This window comes from Dendrobates tinctorius, unplaced genomic scaffold (assembly GCF_039654945.1).
Source record: "Dendrobates tinctorius isolate UK_male_01 unplaced genomic scaffold, ASM3965494v1 ptg000265l, whole genome shotgun sequence".
NCBI classification, from domain to species: Eukaryota; Metazoa; Chordata; class Amphibia; order Anura; family Dendrobatidae; genus Dendrobates; species Dendrobates tinctorius.
Window position 1 is genome coordinate 9427364 of NW_027361932.1, and position 20204 is coordinate 9447567.

The window sequence follows — 20204 nt, forward strand, 5'->3', positions numbered from 1 at the left end:
TAATAGATCTTGACACATTAAATAAATAAATATATATATATATTTTATACATGTCATAGAGACAAATTTGTATATATATTTCTAATTCATACAGTTCTTAATTGCAGAATAGCCGCTGAAACATTAGCCGGCTTTTGTATAACATTCTCCTGCCCGACATGAAATGACATATGGTTTACATATAGTTAACCATTTCATTTCTTTTTTATGTCTATCACTATTAATTATGAGGGCTTGTGGGTAAAATTTTGGAGTTGTAGGGGTTCATTTAAGGGGTTAATTCGTTGTATTAAATTGCGGGGACTCCCGCTGACGTCACTGAGGCTGCAGGGAGTCCCCGCAATTTAATACAATGAATTAACCCCTTAAATGAACCCCTACAACTCCAAAATTTTACCCACAAGCCCTCATATAATTAATAGTGATAGACATAAAAAAAAACCATGAAATGAAATGGTTAACTACAGTGGGGAAAAAAAGTATTTAGTCAGTCAGTCAGCAATAGTGCAAGTTCCACCACTTAAAAAGATGAGAGGCGTCTGTAATTTACATCATAGGTAGACCTCAACTATGGGAGACAAACTGAGAAAAAAAAATCCAGAAAATCACATTGTCTGTTTTTTTTTCATTTTATTTGCATATTATGGTGGAAAATAAGTATTTGGTCAGAAACAAGCAATCAAGATTTCTGGCTCTCACAGACCTGTAACTTCTTCTTTAAGAGTCTCCTCTTTCCTCCACTCATTACCTGTAGTAATGGCACCTGTTTAAACTTGTTATCAGTATAAAAAGACACCTGTGCACACCCTCAAACAGTCTGACTCCAAACTCCACTATGGTGAAGACCAAAGAGCTGTCAAAGGACACCAGAAACAAAATTGTAGCCCTGCACCAGGCTGGGAAGACTGAATCTGCAATAGCCAACCAGCTTGGAGTGAAGAAATCAACTGTGGGAGCAATAATTAGAAAATGGAAGACATACAAGACCACTGATAATCTCCCTCGATCTGGTGATCCACGCAAAATCCCACCCCGTGGGGTCAGAATGATCACAAGAACGGTGAGCAAAAATCCCAGAACCACGCGGGGGGACCTAGTGAATGAACTGCAGAGAGCTGGGACCAATGTAACAAGGCCTACCATAAGTAACACACTACGCCACCATGGACTCAGATCCTGCAGTGCCAGACGTGTCCCACTGCTTAAGCCTGTAAATGTCCGGGCCCGTTTGAAGTTTGCTAGAGAGCATTTGGATGATCCAGAGGAGTTTTGGGAGAATGTCCTATGGTCTAATGAAACCAAACTGGAACTGTTTGGTAGAAACACAACTTGTCGTGTTTGGAGGAAAAAGAATACTGAGTTGCATCCATCAAACACCATACCTACTGTAAAGCATGGTGGTGGAAACATCATGCTTTGGGGCTGTTTCTCTGCAAAGGGGCCAGGACGACTGATCCGGGTACATGAAAGAATGAATGGGGCCATGTATCGTGAGATTTTGAATGCAAACCTCCTTCCATCAGCAAGGGCATTGAAGATGAAACGTGGCTGGGTCTTTCAACATGACAATGATCCAAAGCACACCGCCAGGGCAACGAAGGAGTGGCTTCGTAAGAAGCATTTCAAGGTCCTGGAGTGGCCTAGCCAGTCTCCAGATCTCAACCCTATAGAAAACCTTTGGAGGGAGTTGAAAGTCCGTGTTGCCAAGCGAAAAGCCAAAAACATCACTGCTCTAGAGGAGATCTGCATGGAGGAATGGGCCAACATACCAACAACAGTGTGTGGCAACCTTGTGAAGACTTACAGAAAACGTTTGACCTCTGTCATTGCCAACAAAGGATATATCACAAAGTATTGAGATGAAATTTTGTTTCTGACCAAATACTTATTTTCCACCATAATATGCAAATAAAATGAAAAAAAAACAGACAATGTGATTTTCTGGATTTTTTTTTCTCAGTTTGTCTCCCATAGTTGAGGTCTACCTATGATGTAAATTACAGACGCCTCTCAACTTTTTAAGTGGTGGAACTTGCACTATTGCTGACTGACTAAATACTTTTTTTCCCCACTGTATATGTAAACCATGTGTCATTTCATGTCGGGCAGGAGAATGTTATACAAAAGCCGGCTAATGTTTCAGCGGCTATTCTGCAATTAAGAACTGCACGAATTAGAAATATATATATAAATGTGTCTCTATGACATGTATAAAATATATATATATATAAATATGGGGAAACCTGTCATTGGGCTCCATTATTTGTCCATTTTGCTATCCTGCGAGAAAATCTCGCAAGAAGGATGTCAAAAGGATCCTTACATGCGATTAAAATCGCATCAATGAAAAAAATCGCATCAAAAACGGATCACTGGTTAAGATACTTTTGTGCGATTTCGGACCGTTAAAATGGGACCGATTTTTTATTCGTTGTGTGTGACTCCAGCCTTATGGTACAGATGTCTTCTAGAATAGTCGAACCACTGGTCATTGATATTCTGCTGAGACAAAGAATGTAAGCAGAGTGCAAACGGAATGCTATACAGCGCAGGCAGAACAGAGACAGAACCGGAATTAGCAAGAGTAGATACCCCACAGCATGACATGGGGTCCCGATCGCTCCCATGGTAACCTGATGTCGTCATGACGACATCCAGGTTACCAGAGCTGAGAGTGCATGTCAGGAACTCTCTGAGGTCCATGTGCACAGAGTGCAGCGCTGACAGCTTATATGGCATGCAGATCTGCATGCCATATAAGCGATCAGCCTGCACAAAATGAGTGTCCCATAGTGGGACAAAGTGTAAAAGTAAGAATGAAATTTTAAAAAAAATTAAATTATTGTAAAAATATTTTAGAAAATAACAATGAAAAAAACAATATTTATTCCATCACTAAATATTTGATTTAAAAAAATCTAAACAATAAAAGTACACATATTTAGTATTTAGTTAATCCCTTTAGTGAGCACCATGAAAAAAAAAATGCAAAAAAAACAATTCTTTATCATCATACCGCCGAACAAAAAGTGGAATAACCCGCGATCAAAAAGACGGATATAAATAAACGTGGTACCGCTGAAAACGTCATCTTCTTGCGCAAAAAGCAAGCCGCCATGTAGCTCCATCGCTGGAAAAATAAAAAAGTTATAGCTCTCAGAATAAAGCGATGCAAAAATAATAAATTTTTATATAAAATAGTTTTTATTGTATAAAAACGCTAAAACATAAAAAAAATGATATAAATGAGGTATCGCTGTCATCGTACTGACCCGAAGAGTATAACTGTTTTATCAATTTTACCACACGCGAAATGGTATAAACGCCCCCCCACACAAAAGAAATTCATGAATTGCTGGTTTTTCTTCATTCTGCCTCACAAAAGTTGGAATAAAAAGCGATCAAAAAATGTCATGTACCCGAAAATGGTACCAATGAAAACTCGTCCCGCAAAAAACAAGACCGAACATGACTCCGTGGGCCAAAATATGGAAAAATTATAGCTCTCAAAATGTGATGCAAAAACTATTTTTTGCAATAAAAAGCGTCTTTTAGTGTGAGACAGATGCTAAACATAAAAACCCGCTATAAATAGTAAACCAACCCCATCTTTATCACCCCCTAAGTTAGGTAGAAATAATAAAATAAAAAATATATATTTATTTCCATTTTCCCGTTAGGGTTAAGGTTGGGGCTAAAGTTAGGGTTGGGGCTAAAGTTAGGATTACGGTTACGGTTGGGATTAGGGTTAGGTTTGTGGTTAGGGTTGGGATTAGGGTTAGGGGTGTGTTGGGGTTAGGGTCTCCAAAAGCGACATGTGTCTGATTTCAATTCCAGTCAATTCTGCGTTGAAAAAGTCAAACGGCGCCCTTTCCCTTACGAGCTCTGCCTTACGCCCAAACAGTGGTTTACCCCCACATATGGGGTATCAGCATACTCAGGACAAATTGCACAATAACTTTTGGGGTCCAGTTTCTCCTGTTACCCTTGGGAAAATAAAAATTTTGGGGTGAAAAGATCATTTTTGTGAAAAAAATATGATTTTTTATGGCTCTACATGATAAACTTCCGTGAAGCACTTGTGAGTTCAAAGTGCTCACCACACATCTAGATAAGATCATTGGGGGTCTAGTTCCAAAATGGTGTCACTTGTGGGGTGTTTCCACTGTTTAGGCACATCAGGGGCTCTCCAAACGCGACATGGCGTCCAATCTCAATTCCAGCCAATTTTGCATACAAAAGTCAAACGGCGCTCCTTCCTTTCCGAGCTCTGCCATGCGCCCAAACAGTGGTTTACCTGCATATATGGGGTATCGGCGTACTCAGGACAAGTCGTACAGCAACTTTTGGGGTTCAGTTTCTCCTGTTACCCTTGGCAAAATAAAACAAATTGGATCTGAAGTAAATTTATTGTAAAAAAAAAAGTTAAATGTTCATTTCTTTTTTAAACATTCCAAAAATTTCTGTGAAGCACCTGAAGGGTTAATATACTTCTTGAATGTGGTTTTGAGCACCTTGAGGGGTGCAGTTTTTAGAATGGTTTCACTTTTGGGTACTTTCTATCATATACACCCCTCAAAGTGACTTCAAATGTGATGTGGTCCCTAAAAAAAAGAATGGTGTTGTAAAAATGAGAAATTGCTGGTCAACTTTTAACCCTTATAACTTCCTAATAAAAAAAAAAAATTTGATTCCAAAATTGTGCTGATGTAGACATGTGGGAAATGTTACTTATTAAGTATTTTGTGACATACCTCTGTGATTTAAGGGCATGAAAATTCAAAGTTGGAAAATTGCAAAATTTTCGCCAGATTTCCATTTTTTTTTTTACAAATAAATGCAAGTCATGTCAAATAAATTTTACCACTATCATGAAGTACAATATGTCATGAGAAAACATATAACCGTTCCAGAGTTATTACCTCATAAAGGGACAGTGGTCAGAATTGTAAAAATTGGCCTGGTCATTATAATGCAAACCACCCTTGGGGGTAAAGGAGTGAATGTACACTCTGCACCCCATCTTGACTGATACATCACATGGTCATAAGTATTCAGACCCTTTGCTCAGACAGTCATATTTAAGTCGCATGCTGTCCATTTCCTTGTGAACCTCCTTGAGATGGTTCTACTCCTTCATTGGAGTCCAGCTTTGTTTAAATAAACTGATAGGACTTGATTTGTAAAGGCACACACCTGTCTATATAAGACCTCACAGCTCACAGTGCATGTCAGACCAAATGAGAATCATGAGGTCAAAGGAACTGGCCAAGGAGCTCAGAGACAGAATTGTGGCAAGGCACAGATCTGGCCAAGGTTACAAAAGAATTTCTGCAGTACTCAAGGTTCCTAAGAGTACAGTGGCCTTCAAAATCCTTAAATGGAAGAAGTTTAGGAGCACCAGAAGTCTTCCTAGACCTGGCTGTCCAGCCAAACTGAGCAGTCTTGTGTAAAGAGCCTTGGTGAGAGAAGTAAAGAAGAATCCCAAGATCACTGTGGCTGAGCTCCACCGATGCAGTAAGGAGATGGAAGAACGTTCCACAAAGTCAACTATCACTGCAGCCCTCCACCAGTCGGGCCTTTATCGCAGAGTGGTGCAACGGAAGCCTCTCTTCAGTGCCAGACATATGAAAGCCCGCAAAGAGTTTGCTAAAAAACACATGAAGGACTCCCAGACTATGAGAAATAAGATTCTCTGGTCTGATGTGACGAATATAGATCTTTTTGGTAATAATTCTATGCTGTATTTGCAGAGAAAACCAGGCACTGCTCATCACCTGCCCAATACAATCCCAACAGTGAAGCATGGTGGTGGCAGCATCATGCTATGGGGGTGTTTTTCAACTGCAGGGACAGGACGACTCGTTGCAATTGAAGGAAACATGAAGGCGGCCAAGTACAGAGATATCCTGGATGAAAAGCTCTTCCAGAGTGCTCTGGACCTCAGACTTGGCCAAAGGTTCACCTTCCAACAAGACAATGACCCTAAGCACACAGCTAAAATGACAAAGGAGTGGCTTCAAAACAAGTCTGTGGCCATTCTTGACTGACCCAGTCAGAGCCCTGACCTAGACCCAATTGAGCTTCTCTGGAGAGAACTGAAAATGGCTGCCAACCAATATTCACCATCAAACCTGACGGAACTGGAGAGGATCTGCAAGGAAGAATGGCAGAGGGTCACCAATACTGAGCAAAGGGTCTGAATACTTATGACCATGTGATATTTCAGTTTTTCTTTTTTAATACATTTGCAAAAAATGTCTACATTTCTGTTTTTTTCAGTTAAGATGGGGTACATTAATGAGAAAAAAAATAAACTTTTTTGAATTTACCAAATGGCTGCAATGAAACAAAGAATGAAAAATTTAAAAGGGTCTGAATACTTTCCGTACCCACTGTAAAATAGACTTCAGAAAGGTAGAAATGGAAAGAATTTGTCGCAATCCAAAAAACGGTGCAAAACGGTAAAAACTCAATAAAAAAATAGGCACATATGCAAAAACTAAGTAAGGCCCAAGGTCTTTTGAAAAAAAAATCTTTTGACCCCAAAATTGGTAAAAAATCCCCAATTTAGGCCCGGGAACGCCTCGCGGACCTCAATTACCTTAGTGACGTTGTAAAAAAGAGCCTGTGTGCAGTAAATTTCTCCTGCCTTTATCTAGGGGTCACTTGCCCCATTCCACCAGCACTTCTAACCGTGACCGAGTACACACCATTCTTCTTATATCTAAATCTGTTAAATGCCACTATTAATCTCTGACAGAGACACGTAACACGAGCCGGCAGGTGGGCACATCATTGATGTGATCGTGGGTACTGATGAATTATCATGACAGCTGGGGTTCTGCTGAAGACCTCCATGCTTGTCGTAGCTATTACTCGTGAAAGCCAGTCTAAATATGTGTTTGTAAAAGTCCAAAAAAAAATAAAATGAAAACGCCAGAATTACAATTTTTTGGCCACCGCAACATAGCAATAAAAGGCAATGAAAACATCAAATCTACCCCCAAAATGGTATTGGTTAACGCCAAAAATAAGCCCTCACACAAATCTATATCGAAAAACTGAAAACGTTACGGGTCTTGGAAAATGGCAACAAATGCAAACATTTTTCAAGTTTGTGATTTTTTTTCGTCACTTTAAAAAAAACAAAAATATATATATATATATACACACACACATGTTTGGGTTCTGTTTACTCGTACTGATTTGGAGAATCAACAGTTTTGGAATTGCACATTTTTGCAATTTCAACGCACTTGAAAAATTTTTCCCACTTTCAAGTGCATCACGTGACAAAATGAATGGTGGTATTTAGAGTACAACTTGCCCAGCAAAAAACAAGCCTTCATGCAGTTATGTGTATGGAAAAATAAAAAAAGCTATGGCTCTTGCAAGAAGGGGAGGGAAAAACAAACTAAAAAAAACAGCAGAAAATTGCCCAGTCATGAAGTAAAATCTGGCACCAGTGTTTTGGGACAAAAGAAAAAAGAAAATGGCATTGGTAAATTGTGTGGATCCAGGCTCATGCATACTTTTGTGGCATTAAATTAATGCAGAACAAGATTTTAATGATTATTTACAGAATTTTGGGAATAGACCACAATAATAAGAAGGTGCATGCTCAGACAAAAATACAGTGCACGCACTTTTGTCTCTAGCTGTGCTTCACCAACCGTAAAGGTCCTTCTCCCACACACCGACCACATCTGAGACATCTCAGCTGCCTTTTAGATGAGCTGCAAAGCTTTGATTATAGATATGGGAGCAGCCAGTTCCACCCAACTCCTAAAACCCAGACCCAAAGTCAGGGTCCATTAAAAAAATCCCTCTCATTATTAATGGTGCTGGAGCCTGCTTTTCCGGGCTTAACATCCTCGAGGCTAGCACTACCTTAGTGACACACATCTCCCATCCAGGACGTATTACTCGTTGCTCCGGCACCCTCCCTATGACGAAGGGGACAGAAATAGTAATCAGTGCGCTGCCATTGGTTATTTGGTATTTTCAAAAAATGAGCGCTGTCTCTTTAAGAGACCGGAGGTAAGTGGGCGCACATCCTAAGCACTCTCCCTGGATTCCTGCTGGCAGTGCACCAGGAAGCAGAGGAGAAAGAGGCAGCAGCAGGACGCCGAGGGGCAAACAGAGAGCGAGGATCCCGACGGGGACCTCGCAGAGGTACAGGGGCAGCCTCGGGAGCAGAAGCGGGAGAAGGACCAGAGCCAGAACCGGGTGCAGGGCCAGAACTGGGTGTAATATCCCACATCTCTACTTTACATCAGCACAATTTTGGAACCAAAATTTTTTTGTTGGGAAGTTATAAGGGTTAAAAGTTGACCAGCGATTTCTAATTTTTACAACAAAATTTACAAAACTTTTTTTTTTAGGGACCACATCACATTTGAAGTCACTTTGAGGGTCTATATCAGTGGTCCCCAACCTTTTTTGCACCAGGGACCGGTTTCAAGCAAGACCATTCTTCCATGGCCCGGCAGGGCGGGGATGGAGGTGTGGCAGGGGCGGGGCTTTGGTCATAAGGGGGCGAGGCTATGGACGCAGTTGTAGTGTAGCAGTGCATACTTATAATTAAATAACATTTAGAATGTGACTCAACTCACCATAGGTTTTGAATGAGTGCTCCATCACCCCCTTCTCCCCATCATTGCCTTCACCCCATCACTCCCTTCTCCCCATCATTGCCTTCACCCCATCACTGCCATCTCTCCATCATTGCCTTCACCCCATCACTCCCTTCTCCCCATCATTGCCTTCACCCCATCACTGCCATCTCTCCATCATTGCCTTCAATCCATCACTGCTGTCTCCCCATCATTGCCTTCACCCCATCACTCCCTTCTCCCCATCATTGCCTTCTCTCCATCATTGCCTTCACCCCATCACTGCCATCTCTCCATCATTGCCTTCACCCCATCACTGCCGTCTCTCCATCATTGCCTTCACCCCATCACTGCCGTCTCTCCATCATTGCCTTCACCCCATCACTGCCGTCTCTCCATCATTGCCTTCACCCCATCACTGCCGTCTCTCCATCATTGCCTTCACCCCATCACTGCCGTCTCCCCATCATTGCCTTTACCCCATCACTCCCCTCTCCCCATCATTGCCTTCACCCCATCACTCCCTTCTCCCCATCATTGCCTTCACCCCATCACTCCCTTCTCCCCATCATTGCCTTCACCCCATCACTCCCCTCTCCCCATCATTGCCTTCACCCCATCACTCCCTTCTCCCCATCATTGCCTTCACCCCATCACTGCTGTCTCCCCATCATTGCCTTCACCCCATCACTGCTGTCTCCCCATCATTGCCTTCACCCCATCACTGCCGTCTCTCCATCACTGCCTTCACCCCATCACTGCTGTCTCCCCATCATTGCCTTCACCCCATCACTGCTGTCTCCCCATCATTGCCTTCACCCCATCACTCCCCTCTCCCCATCATTGCCTTCACCCCATCACTCCCCTCTCCCCATCATTGCCTTCACCCCATCACTGCCGTCTCCCCATCATTGCCTTCACCCCATCACTGCCGTCTCCCCATCATTGCCTTCACCCCATCACTCCCCTCTCCCCATCATTGCCTTCACCCCATCACTCCCTTCTCCCCATCATTGCCTTCACCCCATCACTGCTGTCTCCCCATCATTGCCTTCACCCCATCACTCCCCTCTCCCCATCATTGCCTTCACCCCATCATTGCCTTCACCCCATCACTCCCGTCTCTCCATCACTCCCCTCATGGCCTTCTCCTCATGTCCCCATCTCCTCCAGGGCCAGGCTACACACACACACACGGCCAGGCCACACACACACACACACACACACACACACACACACCACCTCTCTCCTCTCACCTGTCCGCAGCATCGCCCGCGCTTCCTCGCTCTGACACAGCAGCGGCCGCGCTCTCCTCTCTTTGTCAGTCAGAGACAGGAAGCGCGGGCGGCGGGCAGGAAGCTGGACGCAGTGGACGGGTCCTTGCAGCTCCGCTCCTGCTATTCCCTCTTGCAGGCAGCGGAGCTGCTTGGATCGCTCCCTGGCCGCCGCTAAGAACTGCAGCACGCCGCCCCAGCCCCCGCTATGCCACTGACCGCCCCTGGCTCCCCTTGTGTCCGCGGACCGGCAAGGGCACTGCAGCGGCCCGGTGCTGGGCCGCGGACCGGCGGTTGGGGACCCCTGGTCTATATGATAGATAATACCCAAAAGTGACACCATTCTAAAAACTGCACCCCTCAAGGTACTCAAAACCACATTCAAGAAGTTTATTAACCCTTCAGGTGCTTCACAGGAATTTTTGGAATGTTTAAAAAAAATGAACATTTAACTTTTTTTCACAAAAAATTTACTTCAGATTCAATTTGTTTTATTATGCCAAGAATAACAGGAGAAATTGGACCCCAAAAGTTGTTGTACAATTTGTCCTGAGTATGCTGATACCCCATATATGCAGGTAAACCACTGTTTATTTAGGGTTGGGGCTAAAGTAGGCTGGAATTGAGATCAGACGCCATGTCGCATTTGGAGAGCTGCTGATTTGTCTAAACAGTGGAAACCCCCCACAAGTGACACCATTTTGGAAAGTAGACCCCCTAAGGAACTTATCTTGATATGTGGTGAGCACGTTTAACCGCCAAGTACTTCCCAGAAGTTTATAATGTAGAGCCGTAAAAATAAAAAATCATTTTTTCGACAAAAATGATCTTTCTGCCCCCAATTTTTTATTTTCCCAAGGGTAACAGGAGAAATTGGACCGTAAATGTTGTTTTGCAATTTGTCCTGAGTATGCTGATACCCTATATGTGGGGGTAAACCACTGTTTGGGGGCATGGCAGAGCTCGGAAGGGAATGAGCGTCGCTTGACTTTTCGATGCAAAATCGGCTGGAATTGACATCAGACACTATGTCGCGTTTGGAGAGCCCCTGATGTGCCTAAACAGTGGAAACCCCCCAATTCTAACTCCAATCCTAACCCAAACACACCCCTATCCCTAATCGCAATCCTAACCATAAACCTAACCACAAACCCAACCCTAATCCCAACCATAATCGTAATCCTAACTTTAGCCCCAACCCTAACTTTAACCTCAAACCTAGCCCTAGACCTAAATGGAAAAATGGAAATAAATACATTTTTTTTATTTTGTTACTTTTCACTAAGCGGGTAATATAAGGGGGGTTTGATTTACTATTTATAGTGGGTTCTTATGTTTGGCAGGTGTCACACACTAAAAGATGCTTTTTATTGCAAAAAATAGTTTTTGCATCACCACATTTTGAGACCTATAATTTTTCTATATTTTGGCCCACAGAGTCATGTGAGGTTTTGTTTTTGCGGGACTAGTTGACTTTTTTATTGGTACCATTTTCAGACGCATGACATTTTTTGATCGCTTTTTATTCTGATTTTTGGGAGGCAGAATGAACAAAAACCAGCAATTCATGAATTTCTATTGGGGGGGGGCGTTTATACTGTTCCGCTTGTGGTAAAATTGATAAAGCAGTTTTATTCTTGGGGTCAGTACGATGACAGCAATATCACATTTATATCTTTTCTTTACGTTTTGGCGCTTTTATACAATGAAAACTATTTTATATAAAAAATAATTATTTTTGCATCCCTTTATTCTAAGAGGTATAACTTTTTTATTTTTTCCGGAGATGGAGCTATATGGCGGCTTGTTTTTTGCGGGACAAGATGACATTTTCAGCGCACGTTCATTTATATCAGTCTTTTTGATCGCATGTGATTCCACTTTTTGTTCGGCGGTATGATGTTTTTTTTGCCTTTTTTTTAATGGTGTTCAATAAATGGGTAAACTAGTGGGACAGTTTTATAGGTTGGGTCGTTACGGACGCGGTGATGCTATGTACTTTTATTGTTTGGATTTCTTATTTAAATATTTATTAATTGATGGGATAAATATTTATTTTTTATTATTAATTTTTAAAATATTTTTACAATTATTTAATTTTTTTTTAAATTTAATTCTTACTTTTACACTGTGTCCCACTATGAGACACTCATTTTGTGCAGGCTGATTGCTTCTATAGCACGCAGATCTGCATGCTATAGAACCTGTCAGCGCTGCAGCTTCTATAACACTAACCTGAGAGACTTCCTGACATGCACTGCGCATGAAAGGAAGTCTCTCAGCTCTGGAGACCCGGATGTCGTCATGACGACATCAAGCCTCCATGGCAGCGATCGGGACCCCGCGTCATGACGCGGGGTCTCCCATCCAAAGGCAGAGGGGCTGACAGCCCCTCTGTCTGCTCCCGGAACGCTGTAATCATGTTTGATCGCAGTGTCCCAGGGTTAAAATGCCGGGAGCGGTCCGTGACTCCTCCTGGCACTTAGTGCAGGGTGTCAGCCATGAGAATCAGCTGACACCCGGCCCGTGAGCGAGGCTGATCGCACATGACGTACTATACCGTCCATGGACATTAAGGCCCAGGACACATGGACGGTATAGTACGTCAAATCTTGTGAAGGGGTTAAACTTTATGCAATCTACTACACAGTGTGAAAATTTGTGCAGGGTCCATTATACTGTGTGGGGGCAACATACAGTGTGGAGAGGTGTGTGGCCATTATACTACATGGAGGGCTGTGTGTGGGGGATCCAGTTGGGGGATCACACTGTTGGGGTTACCATACTTTTCTTGGACAGTTGCGGGGTGGGGTACAGTAGGGTCATCATACTGTGTGTGTGGAGGGTACTGTGGAGGAATTCACTATCTTAGTGTTTATGGGGCACTTTTGTTGACATCATACTTTACAAGTGCAATGAAAGGGAAATCTAGGGCTTCAGTAGGAGGAAAATTAGAGGGCGCACAGTACCACACAGCAGGTCCAGTAATAGGGACACATACAGCCGCAGAGGCTCAGTATTAGGGTATCAGCAGGATGAGGGGTTTGTGAATAAAGACAGTGCAGGAAATATGAGAAGTCAGATGTGCCTTTGTTGTAATCTCTGCAGATGAGTCCTGGCTGGAGAACTTGTCATGTCGGTCTGGGCTGGATGGAAAAGATGGGAAAAGTGAACGACTCCAACAGAAAGATCGTCAGCTGTAAGTCACCATCTACAGTATAACTGTGCTGTAACAGTCTTATATGTTCTGCAGTTCTGGTATCTACCACTGTCACCATATGGTGGTAATATCGATGTTTGTCTTCGTATGGAGATTATTTTCAGTAACAGCGCAGTAATTTGCTGAGGATCTCCTACTGTATATCCACTATTAGGGTGCACCACCATAGTTGTAATCAGGGTTACCTGGTTAGGGGCCCACTCAGAAGTTTCACTCCCCTCCCCTGAACCAAAGCTACGCCTCTGCAAGAGAAAAATCAGACAAACTGAAAATTTTGCAGTGGTCTCTTAATTTTTGCCACAGCTGTATACACACATATCTAATTGTGGACCGGTCAAGACAAATTTCTATGTGAGGCAATTTTGAACATTTCTTTACAGGGGTTGTGTGTTCTTTAACATGTGGGATAATTTTTAGTGTCTTTTTTTTAACCTTCCACCACAGGACCCAACAAAACCAATATGGTGCTTTAAATCCATTGTGAACTTTAGATCTAAATGGGCACCTGTTTTTCTAGGCTATGGCAAATGCCCAGTAAGGAAAAAAAGCTATTAAGTCTCCTCTCAGTCTCCTTTTTTGCAAGCTAAACATTTCCAAATCCTGTAACTGTTCCTCATAGGGCAGGATTTGCAGACCGGTCACCATTCTGTTCGCTTTTTTTTTTTTTTTTAACTTGCTCCAGTTTGTTGATGTCTTTTTTAAAATGTGGTGCCCAAAACTGGACACAGTATTCCAGATGAGGTCTGACCAAAGAGGAGTAGAGGGAAATAATCACTTTTCATTATCTAGACTGTATGCTTCTGTTAATATGGGTCGCCCTCCCAGGGCTGCGGGGTACTCGGTACCGGGCCGGTGTCAGGGGAATGTGTCACAGCAGCGGTGACCCGGTCCGTGGCCCTGGGCGCCCAAATCAATGGTGGTTTGTGATATAGTTTATGTGATAGTTCGTGACGCCACCTGTGGTGTTGGGCAAGCAAGATGTTAAGCCAACGCTGCGTGCAGATCCTCTGGGGCTGATGGTGTGTTGCAGCATAGATGGTGTAGCTCCCCACAGGTGAAGCCGTAACCCCATGGCAGTGTAATGGCAATAGATGAGAATAGGCGCAGGCTGTGTGAGGAATGCTGGTACCCAGATCTGACGGTGTTAGCGCACAAATGAATGGAAGACACCAGGGCTTGCAGTTCCAAAGCTTTACTCAAAGTCCATGGTACACACTGGTGCCTGCCTCCATGCCGTGTCCTCCGGGGCAGAGACTCAATCAACCTCCCGGGCAAGTCAGGATTCTCCTCTCCAACACTCCACCAACATGTACCTCTCCTGAACGACTCCTCTATTACACCTTAAGGTGTGAAGAGCTGCAGTACCGTAGTACTCTGGAGTTCCTCCTGTCAGATATTCCTAACAACTCTACTTGTATGGCAGACAGCTGTAGCCTCTCTCGGGGACTCCCTTCTCCGGAGTCCTGGCTCTCTATTCAGTTGCTGTTGTGCCCCAAGTCTTAGATGGGAGTAGTGCATTTACAGCCAACTACTCGACCGGTGTCTGCTGCAGAACCATAAGCATCCATACAACCTTGGGGACTGGGTCTCGGCCTTGCGCTGAGAACCTCTAGGCAGGGTTCCTCTTCCGACCCACAACTCCTCTCTGTTCTCTCTACTCCTCTTTCCTATGGAAGCTTAGGTTGCAGTTCTACATCTTTCTCCTTCTGTTCCTCTGCCGTGCCAGCTGGCTCAGATCACTGAGGCAGCTGCAGCACTCCTTCTCTCCCTCTTCTAGGGATCTCCTTCCTCTCAGACCCGTCCTCAGACTCTCCTGACTGACTGTCCAGACTCCCCTCAGACTGACCTCCAGACTGATCTGTAATTCTAAACCTTCCCAACCTTTTATATGGATCTCAACTCCACCCACCTCCCAGCACATCCAGTGTTCCATGCAGGGAACCACCAAGGCACTCCTAATGTCTAGGAGGAGAGAGACACCTCAATTTGGTTGTGCAGAACTACCTTGTTGTGTGGGGTGCGAGTGTTGGAGTGTGGAAAGGAGTTCCCAACTTACCTAGGTGATGGGGCACTACACCTTAGGAGAAGGTGCAGTACCTCTGTGGCGACTGAGCCTCAGGGGCGCCACAAATACATCCCAGAATTGTATTTGCCTTTTTTGCTGCTGCATCACACTGTTGACTCATATTCAGTCTGTGATCTATTAGTATACCCGTCTTTTTCACATGTGCTGCTGCTTAGCCCTATTCCTCCCATTCTGTTTTATGCTTTTTTCATTTTTATTGCCCAGATGTAGTACTTTGCATTTTTCCGGTTAAAAAAACATTCTGTTAGTTGCTGCCCACTGCTCCAGTTTACTTATATCTTTTTGAATCCTTGCTATCTCTTCTCTAGTATTAGCTATCACTCCTAGCTTTGTGTCATCAGCAAATTTAATCAGTGTACCCTTAATTCCTTCATCTAATCATTGATAAAGATGTTGAACAATTCAGGGCCCAGGACAGAGCCCTGTGGTACCCCACTTGAGACATTCTTCCAACTGGATGTGCAGCCATTTACGACCACTCTTTGGTTCCGATCACTAAGCCAGCTATGAATCCACCTGACAGTTGCCTTGTCCATTCCATACTTAGCCATTTTTTCAATAAGGGTGATGTGAGATATTTTGCCAAATGCTTTGCTGAAGTCAAGATATACTATATCTACAGCATTTGCCTGATCCACCCAATCAGTGATTCCGTCATAGAAGGAAATTAAGTTAGTCTGACATGACTTATTAGTTACAATAATATTTAAAATAAATCAATGTATTTTAAATCATGTATGAGTCTAAAGAAATACATGACACACACTGGGTCACCTGCAGCCAGGCGTGTCACACACTCTGGGTACCTGGAGTCAGGCGTGTCACACACCTGATTGCAGGTCCCCCAGTTTGTGTCACGCGCCTAACAGCGGGTACCCCAGAGTGTGTCACGCGCCTAACAGCGGGTACCCCAGAGTGTGTCACGCGCCTGACTCCAGGACTCCAGGTACCCAGAGTGTGTCACACGCCTGACTCCAGGACTCCAGGTACCCAGCGCGTGTGACACAACACTGGGGCACCTGCAGTCAGTCGTGTGACACAACACTGGGGCACCTGCAGTCAGTCGTGTGACACAACACTGGGGCACCTGCAGTCAGTCGTGTGACACAACACTGGGGCACCTGCAGTCAGTCGTGTGACACAACACTGGGGCACCTGCAGTCAGTCGTGTGACACAACACTGGGGCACCTGCAGTCAGTCGTGTGACACAACACTGGGGCACCTGCAGTCAGTCGTGTGACACAACACTGGGGCACCTGCAGTCAGTCGTGTGACACAACACTGGGGCACCTGCAGTCAGTCGTGTGACACAACACTGGGGCACCTGCAGTCAGTCGTGTGACACAACACTGGGGCACCTGCAGTCAGTCGTGTGACACAACACTGGGGCACCTGCAGTCAGTCGTGTGACACAACACTGGGGCACCTGCAGTCAGTCGTGTGACACAACACTGGGGCACCTGCAGTCAGTCGTGTGACACAACACTGGGGCACCTGCAGTCAGTCGTGTGACACAACACTGGGGCACCTGCAGTCAGTCGTGTGACACAACACTGGGGCACCTGCAGTCAGTCGTGTGACACAACACTGGGGCACCTGCAGTCAGTCGTGTGACACAACACTGGGGCACCTGCAGTCAGTCGTGTGACACAACACTGGGGCACCTGCAGTCAGTCGTGTGACACAACACTGGGGCACCTGCAGTCAGTCGTGTGACACAACACTGGGGCACCTGCAGTCAGTCGTGTGACACAACACTGGGGCACCTGCAGTCAGTCGTGTGACACAACACTGGGGCACCTGCAGTCAGTCGTGTGACACAACACTGGGGCACCTGCAGTCAGTCGTGTGACACAACACTGGGGCACCTGCAGTCAGTCGTGTGACACACACTGGGGCACCTGCAGTCAGTCGTGTGACACACACTGGGGGACCTGCAGTCAGTCGTGTGACACTAGGGTGACCGGATCTCATATGGGGGGGAAAAAATGTTGGAATCTTGTCCGTCTGGACCCCACAAAACGATTCCCCTTTCCAGATATTGAGATAGCCAAAATTTGAGCTCGATCGAACGACGTTAACCCGTGCCGCTCGTCGCTCAAAATTTGAAAAAATCCAAATTGAGGTATTTTAAGATTTAGGTATTTTGCATAGTCTGTTAGACTATAAAGAATGTGACAACAACATTGCAGAAATAGCCCTGACCAAATTTTCGAACCATTTGTGGTATTTGAATGCAGAGTTGGTAGGATTATCGTTTTTTGATCCCACCATTACAGACAATGAAAAGTTGTTAATGGCTAATAAATTGCTCAGTAGCACAGATGAACCATCAGAGCACGCTAACCTACATGAGTTGATAATTTTACATAGTTATCTAATCTATTCTAGAGCTTTTGTTAAAGTAGTTTTTGAAACGTCAGAATATAATGCTCGGCATTTGCTTACAACTTGCAGGACATATTGCTTTTGTTCTTCATCTTTTGTCAGAAGGTCGTTAAAGTCGGTTACTTCCTACCTCTTTTAATTTTTCTTTCCTAACTTTTGGATTTACAACCCTAGCGTGCTCTGATGGTTCATCTGTGCTACTGAGCAATTTATTAGCCATTAACAACTTTTCATTGTCTGTAATGGTGGGATCAAAAAACGATAATCCCACCAACTCTGCATTCAAATACCACAAATGGTTCGAAAATTTGGTCAGGGCTATTTCTGCAATGTTGTTGTCACATTCTTTATAGTCTAACAGACTATGCAAAATACCTAAATCTTAAAATACCTCAATTTGGATTTTTTCAAACTTTGAGCGACGAGCGGCACGGGTTAACGTCGTTTGATCGAGCTCAAATTTTGGCTCTCTCAATATCTGGAAAGGGGAATCGTTTTGTGGGGTCCAGATGGACAAAATTCCGACATCGATTTTTTGCGGTCACCCTAGTGTGACACACACTGGGGCACCTGCAGTCAGTCGTGTGACACACTCTGGGGCACCTGCAGCAGCCGTGACACGCACTGGGGCACCTGCAGCAGCCGTGACACGCACTGGGGCACCTGCAGCCGCCGTGACACGCACTGGGGCACCTGCAGCCGCCGTGACACGCACTGGGGCACCTGCAGCCGCCGTGACACGCACTGGGGCACCTGCAGCCGCCGTGACACGCACTGGGGCACCTGCAGCCGCCGTGACACGCACTGGGGCACCTGCAGCCGCCGTGACACGCACTGGGGCACCTGCAGCCGCCGTGACACGCACTGGGGCACCTGCAGCCGCCGTGACACGCACTGGGGCACCTGCAGCCGCCGTGACACGCACTGGGGCACCTGCAGCCGCCGTGACACGCACTGGGGCACCTGCAGCCGCCGTGACACACACTGGGGCACCTGCAGCAGCCGTGACACACACTGGGGCACCTGCAGCAGCCGTGACACACACTGGGGGACCTGCAGCAGCCGTGACACACACTGGGGGACCTGCAGCAGCCGTGACACACACTGGGGGACCTGCAGCAGCCGTGACACACACTGGGGGACCTGCAGCTGCCGTGACACACACTGGGGGACCTGCAGCTGCCGTGACACACACTGGGGGACCTGCAGCTGCCGTGACACACACTGGGGGACCTGCAGCTGCCGTGACACACACTGGGGGACCTGCAGCTGCCGTGACACACACTGGGGGACCTGCAGCTGCCGTGACACACACTGGGGGACCTGCAGCTGCCGTGACACACACTGGGGGACCTGCAGCTGCCGTGACACACACTGGGGGACCTGCAGCTGCCGTGACACACACTGGGGGACCTGCAGCTGCCGTGACACACACTGGGGGACCTGCAGCTGCCGTGACACACACTGGGGCACCTGCAGCTGCCGTGACACACACTGGGGCACCTGCAGCAGCCGTGACACACACTGGGGGACCTGCAGCAGCCGTGACACACACTGGGGGACCTGCAGCAGCCGTGACACACACTGGGGGACCTGCAGCTGCCGTGACACACACTGGGGGACCTGCAGCTGCCGTGACACACACTGGGGGACCTGCAGCTGCCGTGACACACACTGGGGGACCTGCAGCTGCCGTGACACACACTGGGGGACCTGCAGCTGCCGTGACACACACTGGGGGACCTGCAGCTGCCGTGACACACACTGGGGGACCTGCAGCTGCCGTGACACACACTGGGGGACCTGCAGCTGCCGTGACACACACTGGGGGACCTGCAGCTGCCGTGACACACACTGGGGCACGGGCAGTCAGGCGTGTGACACACACTGGGGCACCTGCAGCAGCCGTGACACACACTGGGGGACGGGCAGTCAGGCGTGTGATACACACTGGGGTAGATGCAGCGGCTCCTGTAGCAGGCTATACATACACAGGTGATGGCAGCACTCAGCTCCGCTGCATCTGACATGTGCACGCTGCACCGTGACCGCGCAGAGCTCTGTAATTACCTAAGCTACTACTGCAGAACGCCTATACCCAAAGCCTGGCTCCTCCCAGTCATGTGACTGATCACATGCTGCTGACATCACGGAAGGTCCTGTTCCCTTGTAGCATGCTGTGTTGTTTTGCCGGGCTGATAGCTGCAGTGATCTGAGGGTCAGTGTATGATGTATCGGGGGTCCCCCTCTCCTCACCCCAGCAATATGGGTCTATGAGGAGATGGTGACCTGCAGGAGCCGCCGCAGAGGGGCAGTGGTGCCCCCTAATGCCGCCACGTGTACCATTCATTCCTGCTCTCCCTAATAACTAGTGAGATAAAGTCACTGCATGGAATTACATCATTTATCATGGAGGAGCTCTGTGGTCACTAGTGCCCGCACATCATGGGAGCAAGTGCTCAGTATGAACCGAGGATCCCCTCCTGGTGATCAAGGATCCCCTCCTAGTGATCAAGGATCCCCTCCTAGTGATCAAGGATCCCCTCCTAGTGATCAAGGATCCCCTCCTAGTGATCAAGGTTCCCCTCCTAGTGATCAAGGACCCCCTCCTAGTGAT

General features: G+C 46.1%; 1 protein-coding gene across 1 annotated transcript in view; it reads left to right on the forward strand.

Annotated features, from left to right (window-relative positions):
- The first annotated feature begins 19701 nt into the window (after nucleotides 1–19701).
- GNB1L (G protein subunit beta 1 like) overlaps nucleotides 19702–20204 on the forward strand; it is a 51983-nt gene continuing 51480 nt past the window's right edge. Inside the window, exon 1 of the mRNA XM_073559080.1 lies at nucleotides 19702–19805. The gene's annotated coding sequence lies outside the window, so the exon portion shown is untranslated. The remainder of the gene's footprint in view (nucleotides 19806–20204) is intronic.